Source organism: Opisthocomus hoazin, chromosome 3, assembly GCF_030867145.1.
Source record: "Opisthocomus hoazin isolate bOpiHoa1 chromosome 3, bOpiHoa1.hap1, whole genome shotgun sequence".
Lineage (NCBI taxonomy): Eukaryota > Metazoa > Chordata > Aves > Opisthocomiformes > Opisthocomidae > Opisthocomus > Opisthocomus hoazin.
The window spans coordinates 82,367,701-82,380,465 of NC_134416.1; positions in this window are offsets into that span (position 1 = coordinate 82,367,701).

The following is a 12,765-nucleotide window of genomic DNA, read 5'->3' on the forward strand; positions in this document are numbered from 1 at the left end:
CAAACTTCAAACATATCTTAGGGGGTCCCTTCATGACGCCTGCAGCAGCACTGCTCCGAAAATGTAAACATCTCCAGATAGCTCGCAGCTAGAAGGGGCTAGCCTGGAAAGCTGTTGCTCAGCCTCATCTGCCCATTGCAGTGCTCGCACAGAGGCACAGAGACTGGGGCTGCTTGCTTGTCTTGCCACCTCAAACTTCAAATGTATCCCGGGGGTCCCTGTCGCGCTCCTTTCGCAGTCGTGCTCCGAAAATGCGAACGTCTCGAAATATCTCACAGTCAGCAGGGGCTAGCCTCGAAAGCTGTTGCTCAGCCTCATGTGTCCATGGCACTGTTCGCACAGAGGCACAAAGACTGGGGCTGCTTGCTTGTCTTGCCACCTCAAACTTCAAACGTAGCCTAAAGATTCCCAGACGGGCTACTTTCGCAGCCCTACTCCGAAAAAGCGATCGTCTCCAGATAGCTCGCAGCCAGAAGGGGCTACCCTGGAACGCTGTTGCTCAGCCTCATCTGCCCATGGCACTGCTCGCACAGAGGCACAGAGACTGGGGCTGCTTGCTTGTCTTGCCACCTCAAACTTCAAACGTATTCCGGTGGTCCCTGCGGGGCTCCTTTCGCAGCTCTACTCCGAAAAAGCGAACGTCTCCAGATAGCTCGCAGCCAGAAAGGGCTAGCTTGCAAAGCTGTTGCTCAGCCTCATCTGCCCATGGCACTGCTCGCACAGAGGCACAGAGACTGGGGCTGCTTGCTTGTCTTGCCACCTCAAACTTCAAACGTATCCTAAAAGGTCCCTGATGGGCTCCTTTCACAGCCGTGCTCCGAAAATACGCACGTCTCCAAATATCTCACAGTCAGAATGGGCTAGCCTCGAAAGCTGTTGCTCAGCGTCATCTGCTCATGGCACTGCTCGCACAGAGGCACAGAGACTGGGGCTGCTTGCTTCTCTTGTCACCTCAAACTTCAAACGTATCTTAGGGGGTCCCTTCATGGTGCCTCCAGGAGCCCTGCTCCGAAAATGCGAACGTCTCCAGATAGCTCGCAGCCAGAAGGGGCTACCCTGGAAAGCTGTTGCTCAGCCTCATGTGCTCATGGCACTGCTCGCACAGAGGCACAGAGAGTGGGGCTGCTTGCTTGTCTTGCCACCTCAAACTTCAAAAGTATCTTAAAGGGTCCCTGAAGGGCTCCTTTCACAGCCGCGCTCCGAAAATGCGAACGTCTCCAAATATCTCACACTCAGCAGGTGCTAGCCTCGAAAGCTGTTGCTCATCCTCATCTGCCCGTGGCACTGCTCGCAAAGAGGCACAGAGACTGGGGCTGCTTGCTTGTCTTGCCACCTCAAACTTCAAACGTAGCCTAAAGATTCCCAGACGGGCTCCTTTCGCAGCCCTACTCCGAAAAAGCGATCGTCTCCAGATAGGTGGCAGCCAGAAGTGGCTACCCTGGAAAGCTGTTGCTCAGCGTCATCTGCTCATGGCACTGCTCGCACAGAGGCACAGAGACTGGGGCTGCTTGCTTGTCTTGCCACCTCAAACTTCAAACGTATTCCGGGGGTCCCTGCGGGGCTCCTTTCGCAGATCTACTCCTAAAAAGCGAACGTCTCCATATAGCTCGTAGCCAGAAGGGCCTAGCTTGGAAAGCTGTTGCTCAGCCTGATCTGCCCATGGCACTGCTCGCACAGAGGCACAGAGACTGGGGCTGCTTGCTTGTCTTGCCACCTCAAACTTCAAACGTATTCCGGGGGTCCCTGCGGGGCTCCTTTCGCAGCTCTACTCCGAAAAAGCGAACATCTCCAGATAGCTGGCAGCCAGAAGGGGCTAGCCTGGAAAGCTGTTGCTCAGCCTCATCTGCCCGTTGCAGTGCTCGCACAGAGGCACAGAGACTGGGGCTGCTTGCTTGTCTTGCCACCTCAAACTTCAAAAGTATCATAAAGGGTCCCTGATGGGCTCCTTTCACAGCCGTGCTCCGAAAATGCGAACGTCTCCAAATATCTCGTAGCCAGGAGGGGCTAGCCTGGAAAGCTGTTGCTCAGCCTCATGTGTCCATGGCACTGTTCGCACAGAGGCACAAAGACTGGGGCTGCTTGCTTGTCTTGCCACCTCAAACTTCAAATGTGGCCTATAGGGTCCATGAGGGTCTCATTTCGCTTCCCTGTTCTGGAAATGGGAACGATTCCAGATATCTCACAGTCAGAAGGGGCTAGCCTGGAAAGCTGTTGCTCAGCCTCATCTGCCCATGGCACTGCTCGCACAGAGGCAGAGACTGGGGCTGCTTGCTTGTCTTGCCACCTCAAACTTCAAACGTATCATAAAGGGTCCCTGATGGGCTCCTTTCACAGCCGTGCTCCGAAAATGCGCACGTCTCCAAATATCTCACACTCAGCAGGTGCTAGCCTCGAAAGCTGTTGCTCATCCTCATCTGCCCATTGCAGTGCTCGCACAGAGGCACAGAGACTGGGGCTGCTTGCTTGTCTTGCCACCTCAAACTTCAAACGTAGCCTAAAGATTCCCAGACGGGCTCCTTTCGCAGCCCTACTCCGAAAAAGCGATCGTCTCCAGATAGGTGGCAGCCAGAAGGGGCTACCCTGGAAAGCTGTTGCTCATCCTCATCTGCCCATGGCACTGCTCGCACAGAGGCACAGAGACTGGGGCTGCTTGCTTGTCTTGCAACCTCAAACTTCAAACGTATTCCGGGGGTCCCTGCGGGGCTCCTTTCGCAGCTCTACTCCGAAAAAGCGAACGTCTCCAGATAGCTCGCAGCCAGAATGGGCTAGCTTGGAAAGCTGTTGCTCAGCCTGATCTGCCCATGGCACTGCTCGCACAGAGGCACAGAGACTGGGGCTGCTTGCTTGTCTTGCCACCTCAAACTTCAAACGTATTCCGGGGGTCCCTGCGGGGCTCCTTTCGCAGATCTACTCCGAAAAAGCGAACGTCTCCAGATAGCTCGCAGCCAGAAGGGGCTAGCCTGGTAAGCTGTTGCTCAGCCTCATCTGCCCATGGCACTGCTCGCACAGAGGCACAGAGACTGGGGCTGCTTGCTTGTCTTGCCACCTCAAACTTCAAACGTATCCTAAAAGGTCCCTGTCGCGCTCCTTTCACAGCCGCGCTCCGAAAATGCGAATGTCTCGAAATATCTCACAGTCAGCAGGGGCTAGCCTCGAAAGCTGTTGCTCAGCCTCATCTGCCCATGGCACTGCTCGCACAGAGGCACAGAGACTGGGGCTGCTTGCTTGTCTTGCCACCTCAAACTTCAAACATATCTTAGGGGGTCCCTTCATGACGCCTGCAGCAGCACTGCTCCGAAAATGTAAACATCTCCAGATAGCTCGCAGCTAGAAGGGGCTAGCCTGGAAAGCTGTTGCTCAGCCTCATCTGCCCATTGCAGTGCTCGCACAGAGGCACAGAGACTGGGGCTGCTTGCTTGTCTTGCCACCTCAAACTTCAAATGTATCCCGGGGGTCCCTGTCGCGCTCCTTTCGCAGTCGTGCTCCGAAAATGCGAACGTCTCGAAATATCTCACAGTCAGCAGGGGCTAGCCTCGAAAGCTGTTGCTCAGCCTCATGTGTCCATGGCACTGTTCGCACAGAGGCACAAAGACTGGGGCTGCTTGCTTGTCTTCCCACCTCAAACTTCAAACGTAGCCTAAAGATTCCCAGACGGGCTACTTTCGCAGCCCTACTCCGAAAAAGCGATCGTCTCCAGATAGCTCGCAGCCAGAAGGGGCTACCCTGGAACGCTGTTGCTCAGCCTCATCTGCCCATGGCACTGCTCGCACAGAGGCACAGAGACTGGGGCTGCTTGCTTGTCTTGCCACCTCAAACTTCATACGTATTCCGGTGGTCCCTGCGGGGCTCCTTTCGCAGCTCTACTCCGAAAAAGCGAACGTCTCCAGATAGCTCGCAGCCAGAAAGGGCTAGCTTGGAAAGCTGTTGCTCAGCCTCATCTGCCCATGGCACTGCTCGCACAGAGGCACAGAGACTGGGGCTGCTTGCTTGTCTTGCCACCTCAAACTTCAAACGTATCCTAAAAGGTCCCTGATGGGCTCCTTTCACAGCCGTGCTCCGAAAATACGCACGTCTCCAAATATCTAACAGTCAGAATGGGCTAGCCTCGAAAGCTGTTGCTCAGCCTCATCTGCCCATGGCACTGCTCGCACAGAGGCACAGAGAGTGGGGCTGCTTGCTTGTCTTGCCACCTCGGACTTCAAACGTATCTTAGGGGGTCCCTTCATGACGCCTGCAGCAGCCCTGCTCCGAAAATGTAAACATCTCCAGATAGCTCGCAGCTAGAAGGGGCTAGCCTGGAAAGCTGTTGCTCAGCCTCATCTGCCCATTGCAGTGGTCGCACAGAGGCACAGAGACTGGGGCTGCTTGCTTGTCTTGCCACCTCAAACTTCAAACGTATCATAAAGGGTCCCTGATGGGCTCCTTTCACAGCCGTGTTCCGAAAATGCGAACGTCTCCAAATATCTCACAGTCAGCAGGGGCTAGCCTCGAAAGCTGTTGCTCAGCCTCATCTGCCCATGGCACTGCTCGCACAGAGGCACAGAGACTGGGGCTGCTTGCTTGTCTTGCCACCTCAAACTTCAAACGTATTCCGGGGGTCCCTGCGGGGCTCCTTTCGCAGATCTACTCCGAAAAAGTGAACGTCTCCAGATAGCTCGCAGCCAGAAGGGGCTAGCCTGGAAAGCTGTTGTTCAGCCTCATCTGCCCATGGCACTGCTCGCACAGAGGCACAGAGACTGGGGCTGCTTGCTTGTCTTGCCACCTCAAACTTCAAACGTATTCCGGAGGTCCCTGCGGGGCTGCGTTCGCAGCCCTACTCCGAAAAAGCGAACGTCTCGAGATAGCTCTCCAGCAGAAGGGGCTAGCCTGGAAAGCTGTTGCTCAGCCTCATGTGTCCATGGCACTGCTCGCACAGAGGCACAGAGACTGGGGCTGCTTGCTAGTCTTGCCACCTCAAACTTCAAATGTAGCCCAGGGGGTCCCTGTCGTGCTCCTTTCGCAGCCCTGCTCCGAAAATGTGAACGTCTCCAGATACCACACAGTCAGAAAGGGGCTAAGCTGCAAAGCTGTTGCTCAGCTTCATCTGCCCGTGGCACTGCTTGCACAGAGACACAGAGACTGGGGCTGCTTGCTTCTCTTGTCACCTCAAACTTCAAACGTATCTTAGAGGGTCCCTTCATGGTGCCTCCAGGAGCCCTGCTCCGAAAATGCGAACGTCTCCAGATAGCTCGCAGCCAGAAGGGGCTACCCTGGAAAGCTGTTGCTCAGCCTCATGTGCTCATGGCACTGCTCGCACAGAGGCACAGAGAGTGGGGCTGCTTGCTTGTCTTGCCACCTCAAACTTCAAACGTATCTTAAAGGGTCCCTGAAGGGCTCCTTTCACAGCCGCGCTCCGAAAATGCGAACGTCTCCAAATATCTCACACTCAGCAGGTGCTAGCCTCGAAAGCTGTTGCTCATCCTCATCTGCCCGTGGCACTGCTCGCAAAGAGGTACAGAGACTGGGGCTGCTTGCTTGTCTTGCCACCTCAAACTTCAAACGTAGCCTAAAGATTCCCAGACGGGCTCCTTTCGCAGCCCTACTCCGAAAAAGCGATCGTCTCCAGATAGGTGGCAGCCAGAAGGGGCTACCCTGGAAAGCTGTTGCTCAGCGTCATCTGCTCATGGCACTGCTCGCACAGAGGCACAGAGACTGGGGCTGCTTGCTTGTCTTGCCACCTCAAACTTCAAACGTATCATAAAGGGTCCCTGAAGGGCTCCTTTCACAGCCGTGCTCCGAAAATGCGAACATGTCCAAATATCTCACAGTCAGCAGGGGCTAGCCTCGAAAGCTGTTGCTCAGCCTCATCTGCCCATGGCACTGCTCGCACAGAGGCACAGAGACTGGGGCTGCTTGCTTGTCTTGCCACCTCAAACTTGAAATGTAGCCTATAGGGTGCCTGAGGGGCTCATTTCGCTTCCCTGTTCTGAAAATGCGAACGTCTCCAGATAGCTGGCAGCCAGAAGGGGCTAGCCTGGTTAGCTGTTGCTCAGCCTCATCTGCCCATGGCACTGCTCGCACAGAGGCACAGAGACTGGGGCTGCTTGCTTGTCTTGCCACCTCAAACTTCAAACGTATTCCCGGGGTCCCTGCGGGGCTCGTTTCGCAGCTCTACTCCGAAAAAGCGAACATCTCCAGATAGCTCGCAGCCAGAAGGGGCTAGCCTGGAAAGCTGTTGCTCAGCCTCATCTGCCCGTTGCAGTGCTCGCACAGAGGCACATAGACTGGGGCTGCTTGCTTGTCTTGCCACCTCAAACTTCAAAAGTATCTTAGGGGGTCCCTGCCAGGCGCCTCCAGCAGCCGTGCTCCGAAAATGCGAGTGTCTTCAGATAGCTGGCAGCCAGAAGGGGCTAGCCTCGAAAGCTGTTGCTCAGCCTCATCTGCCCATGGCACTGCTCGCACAGAGGCACAGAGACTGGGGCTGCTTGCTTGTCTTGCCACCTCAAACTTCAAATGTGGCCTATAGGGTCCATGAGGGTCTCATTTCGCTTCCCTGTTCTGGAAATGGGAACGATTCCAGATATCTCACAGTCAGAAGGGGCTAGCCTGGAAAGCTGTTGCTCAGCCTCATCTGCCCATGGCACTGCTCGCACAGAGGCAGAGACTGGGGCTGCTTGCTTGTCTTGCCACCTCAAACTTCAAACGTATCATAAAGGGTCCCTGATGGGCTCCTTTCACAGCCGTGCTCCGAAAATGCGAACGTCTCCAAATATCTCACACTCAGCAGGTGCTAGCCTCGAAAGCTGTTGCTCATCCTCATCTGCCCGTGGCACTGCTCGCAAAGAGGCACAGAGACTGGGGCTGCTTGCTTGTCTTGCCACCTCAAACTTCAAACGTAGCCTAAAGATTCCCAGACGGGCTCCTTTCGCAGCCCTACTCCGAAAAAGCGATCGTCTCCAGATAGGTGGCAGCCAGAAGGGGCTACCCTGGAAAGCTGTTGCTCATCCTCATCTGCCCATGGCCCTGCTCGCACAGAGGCACAGAGACTGGGGCTGCTTGCTTGTCTTGCAACCTCAAACTTCAAACGTATTCCGGGGGTCCCTGCGGGGCTCCTTTCGCAGCTCTACTCCGAAAAAGCGAACGTCTCCAGATAGCTCGCAGCCAGAATGGGCTAGCTTGGAAAGCTGTTGCTCAGCCTGATCTGCCCATGGCACTGCTCGCACAGAGGCACAGAGACTGGGGCTGCTTGCTTGTCTTGCCACCTCAAACTTCAAACGTATTCCGGGGGTCCCTGCGGGGCTCCTTTCGCAGATCTACTCCGAAAAAGCGAACATCTCCAGATAGCTCGCAGCCAGAAGGGGCTAGCCTGGTAAGCTGTTGCTCAGCCTCATCTGCTCATGGCAGTGCTCGCACAGAGGCACAGAGACTGGGGCTGCTTGCTTGTCTTGCCACCTCAAACTTCAAACGTATCCTAAAAGGTCCCTGTCGCGCTCCTTTCACAGCCGCGCTCCGAAAATGCGAATGTCTCGAAATATCTCACAGTCAGCAGGGGCTAGCCTCGAAAGCTGTTGCTCAGCCTCATCTGCCCATGGCACTGCTCGCACAGAGGCACAGAGACTGGGGCTGCTTGCTTGTCTTGCCACCTCAAACTTCAAACATATCTTAGGGGGTCCCTTCATGACGCCTGCAGCAGCACTGCTCCGAAAATGTAAACATCTCCAGATAGCTCGCAGCTAGAAGGGGCTAGCCTGGAAAGCTGTTGCTCAGCCTCATCTGCCCATTGCAGTGCTCGCACAGAGGCACAGAGACTGGGGCTGCTTGCTTGTCTTGCCACCTCAAACTTCAAATGTATCCCGGGGGTCCCTGTCGCGCTCCTTTCGCAGTCGTGCTCCGAAAATGCGAACGTCTCGAAATATCTCACAGTCAGCAGGGGCTAGCCTCGAAAGCTGTTGCTCAGCCTCATGTGTCCATGGCACTGTTCGCACAGAGGCACAGAGACTGGGGCTGCTTGCTTGTCTTGCCACCTCAAACTTCAAACGTATCATAAAGGTTCCCTGATGGGCTCCTTTCACAGCCGTGCTCCGAAAATGCGAACGTCTCCAAATATCTCACAGTCAGCAGGGGCTAGCCTCGAAAGCTGTTGCTCAGCCTCATCTGCCCATGGCACTGCTCGCACAGAGGCACAGAGACTGGGGCTGCTTGCTTTTCTTGCCACCTCAAACTTCAAACGTATTCCGGGGGTCCCTGCGGGGCTCCTTTCACAGATCTACTCCGAAAAATTGATCGTCTCCAGATAGGTGGCAGCCAGAAGTGGCTACCCTGGAAAGCTGTTGCTCATCCTCATCTGCCCATGGCACTGCTCGCACAGAGGCACAGAGACTGGGGCTGCTTGCTTGTCTTGCCACCTCAAACTTCAAACGTATTCCGGGGGTCCCTGCGGGGCTCCTTTCGCAGCTCTACTCCGAAAAAGCGAACATCTCCAGATAGCTCGCAGCCAGAAGGGGCTAGCCTGGAAAGCTGTTGCTCAGCCTCATCTGCCCGTTGCAGTGCTCGCACAGAGGCACAGAGACTGGGGCTGCTTGCTTGTCTTGCCACCTCAAACTTCAAACGTATCATAAAGGGTCCCTGATGGGCTCCTTTCACAGCCGTGCTCCGAAAATGCGAACGTCTCCAAATATCTCACAGTCAGCAGGGGCTAGCCTCGAAAGCTGTTGCTCAGCCTCATCTGCCCGTGGCACTGCTCGCACAGAGGCACAGAGACTGGGGCTGCTTGCTTGTCTTGCCACCTCAAACTTCAAATGTATCCCGGGGATCCCTGTCGCGCTTCTTTCGCAGTCGTGCTCCGAAAATGCGAACGTCTCAAAATATCTCACAGTCAGCAGGGGCTAGCCTCGAAAGCTGTTGCTCAGCCTCATGTGTCCATGGCACTGTTCGCACAGAGGCACAAAGACTGGGGCTGCTTGCTTGTCTTGCCACCTCAAACTTCAAATGTGGCCTATAGGGTCCATGAGGGTCTCATTTCGCTTCCCTGTTCTGGAAATGGGAACGATTCCAGATATCTCACAGTCAGAAGGGGCTAGCCTGGAAAGCTGTTGCTCAGCCTCATCTGCCCATGGCACTGCTCGCACAGAGGCAGAGACTGGGGCTGCTTGCTTGTCTTGCCACCTCAAACTTCAAACGTATCATAAAGGGTCCCTGATGGGCTCCTTTCACAGCCGTGCTCCGAAAATGCGAACGTCTCCAAATATCTCACACTCAGCAGGTGCTAGCCTCGAAAGCTGTTGCTCATCCTCATCTGCCCGTGGCACTGCTCGCAAAGAGGCACAGAGACTGGGGCTGCTTGCTTGTCTTGCCACCTCAAACTTCAAACGTAGCCTAAAGATTCCCAGACGGGCTCCTTTCGCAGCCCTACTCCGAAAAAGCGATCGTCTCCAGATAGGTGACAGCCAGAAGGGGCTACCCTGGAAAGCTGTTGCTCATCCTCATCTGCCCATGGCCCTGCTCGCACAGAGGCACAGAGACTGGGGCTGCTTGCTTGTCTTGCAACCTCAAACTTCAAACGTATTCCGGGGGTCCCTGCGGGGCTCCTTTCGCAGCTCTACTCCGAAAAAGCGAACGTCTCCAGATAGCTCGCAGCCAGAATGGGCTAGCTTGGAAAGCTGTTGCTCAGCCTGATCTGCCCATGGCACTGCTCGCACAGAGGCACAGAGACTGGGGCTGCTTGCTTGTCTTGCCACCTCAAACTTCAAACGTATTCCGGGGGTCCCTGCGGGGCTCCTTTCGCAGCTCTACTCCGAAAAAGCGAACATCTCCAGATAGCTCGCAGCCAGAAGGGGCTAGCCTGGTAAGCTGTTGCTCAGCCTCATCTGCTCATGGCAGTGCTCGCACAGAGGCACAGAGACTGGGGCTGCTTGCTTGTCTTGCCACCTCAAACTTCAAACGTATCCTAAAAGGTCCCTGTCGCGCTCCTTTCACAGCCGCGCTCCGAAAATGCGAATGTCTCGAAATATCTCACAGTCAGCAGGGGCTAGCCTCGAAAGCTGTTGCTCAGCCTCATCTGCCCATGGCACTGCTCGCACAGAGGCACAGAGACTGGGGCTGCTTGCTTGTCTTGCCACCTCAAACTTCAAACATATCTTAGGGGGTCCCTTCATGACGCCTGCAGCAGCACTGCTCCGAAAATGTAAACATCTCCAGATAGCTCGCAGCTAGAAGGGGCTAGCCTGGAAAGCTGTTGCTCAGCCTCATCTGCCCATTGCAGTGCTCGCACAGAGGCACAGAGACTGGGGCTGCTTGCTTGTCTTGCCACCTCAAACTTCAAATGTATCCCGGGGGTCCCTGTCGCGCTCCTTTCGCAGTCGTGCTCCGAAAATGTGAACGTCTCGAAATATCTCACAGTCAGCAGGGGCTAGCCTCGAAAGCTGTTGCTCAGCCTCATGTGTCCATGGCACTGTTCGCACAGAGGCACAGAGACTGGGGCTGCTTGCTTGTCTTGCCACCTCAAACTTCAAACGTATCATAAAGGTTCCCTGATGGGCTCCTTTCACAGCCGTGCTCCGAAAATGCGAACGTCTCCAAATATCTCACAGTCAGCAGGGGCTAGCCTCGAAAGCTGTTGCTCAGCCTCATCTGCCCATGGCACTGCTCGCACAGAGGCACAGAGACTGGGGCTGCTTGCTTTTCTTGCCACCTCAAACTTCAAACGTATTCCGGGGGTCCCTGCGGGGCTCCTTTCACAGATCTACTCCGAAAAATTGATCGTCTCCAGATAGGTGGCAGCCAGAAGTGGCTACCCTGGAAAGCTGTTGCTCATCCTCATCTGCCCATGGCACTGCTCGCACAGAGGCACAGAGACTGGGGCTGCTTGCTTGTCTTGCCACCTCAAACTTCAAACGTATTCCGGGGGTCCCTGCGGGGCTCCTTTCGCAGCTCTACTCCGAAAAAGCGAACATCTCCAGATAGCTCGCAGCCAGAAGGGGCTAGCCTGGAAAGCTGTTGCTCAGCCTCATCTGCCCGTTGCAGTGCTCGCACAGAGGCACAGAGACTGGGGCTGCTTGCTTGTCTTGCCACCTCAAACTTCAAACGTATCATAAAGGGTCCCTGATGGGCTCCTTTCACAGCCGTGCTCCGAAAATGCGAACGTCTCCAAATATCTCACAGTCAGCAGGGGCTAGCCTCGAAAGCTGTTGCTCAGCCTCATCTGCCCGTGGCACTGCTCGCACAGAGGCACAGAGACTGGGGCTGCTTGCTTGTCTTGCCACCTCAAACTTCAAATGTATCCCGGGGATCCCTGTCGCGCTTCTTTCGCAGTCGTGCTCCGAAAATGCGAACGTCTCAAAATATCTCACAGTCAGCAGGGGCTAGCCTCGAAAGCTGTTGCTCAGCCTCATGTGTCCATGGCACTGTTCGCACAGAGGCACAAAGACTGGGGCTGCTTGCTTGTCTTGCAACCTCAGACTTCAAATGTGGCCTATAGGGTCCATGAGGGTCTCATTTCGCTTCCCTGTTCTGGAAATGGGAAAGATTCCAGATATCTCACAGTCAGCAGGGGCTAGCCTGGAAAGCTGTTGCTCAGCCTCATCTGCCCATGGCACTGCTCGCACAGAGGCACAGAGACTGGGGCTGCTTGCTTGTCTTGCCACCTCAAACTTCAAATGTATCCCGGGGGTCCCTGTCGCGCTCCTTTCGCAGTCGTGCTCCGAAAATGCGAACGTCTCGAAATATCTCACAGTCAGCAGGGGCTAGCCTCGAAAGCTGTTGCTCAGCCTCATCTGTCCATGGCACTGTTCGCACAGAGGCACAAAGACTGGGGCTGCTTGCTTGTCTTGCCACCTCAAACTTCAAACGTAGCCTAAAGATTCCCAGACGGGCTACTTTCGCAGCCCTACTCCGAAAAAGCAATCGTCTCCAGATAGCTCGCAGCCAGAAGGGGCTACCCTGGAACGCTGTTGCTCAGCCTCATCTGCCCATGGCACTGCTCGCACAGAGGCACAGAGACTGGGGCTGCTTGCTTGTCTTGCCACCTCAAACTTCAAACGTATTCCGGTGGTCCCTGCGGGGCTCCTTTCGCAGCTCTACTCCGAAAAAGCGAACGTCTCCAGATAGCTCGCAGCCAGAAAGGGCTAGCTTGCAAAGCTGTTGCTCAGCCTCATCTGCCCATGGCACTGCTCGCACAGAGGCACAGAGACTGGGGCTGCTTGCTTGTCTTGCCACCTCAAACTTCAAACGTATCCTAAAAGGTCCCTGATGGGCTCCTTTCACAGCCGTGCTCCGAAAATACGCACGTCTCCAAATATCTAACAGTCAGAATGGGCTAGCCTCGAAAGCTGTTGCTCAGCCTCATCTGCCCATGGCACTGCTCGCACAGAGGCACAGAGAGTGGGGCTGCTTGCTTGTCTTGCCACCTCGGACTTCAAACGTATCTTAGGGGGTCCCTTCATGACGCCTGCAGCAGCCCTGCTCCGAAAATGTAAACATCTCCAGATAGCTCGCAGCTAGAAGGGGCTAGCCTGGAAAGCTGTTGCTCAGCCTCATCTGCCCATTGCAGTGGTCGCACAGAGGCACAGAGACTGGGGCTGCTTGCTTGTCTTGCCACCTCAAACTTCAAACGTATCATAAAGGGTCCCTGATGGGCTCCTTTCACAGCCGTGTTCCGAAAATGCGAACGTCTCCAAATATCTCACAGTCAGCAGGGGCTAGCCTCGAAAGCTGTTGCTCAGCCTCATCTGCCCATGGCACTGCTCGCACAGAGGCACAGAGACTGGGGCTGCTTGCTTGTCTTGCCAC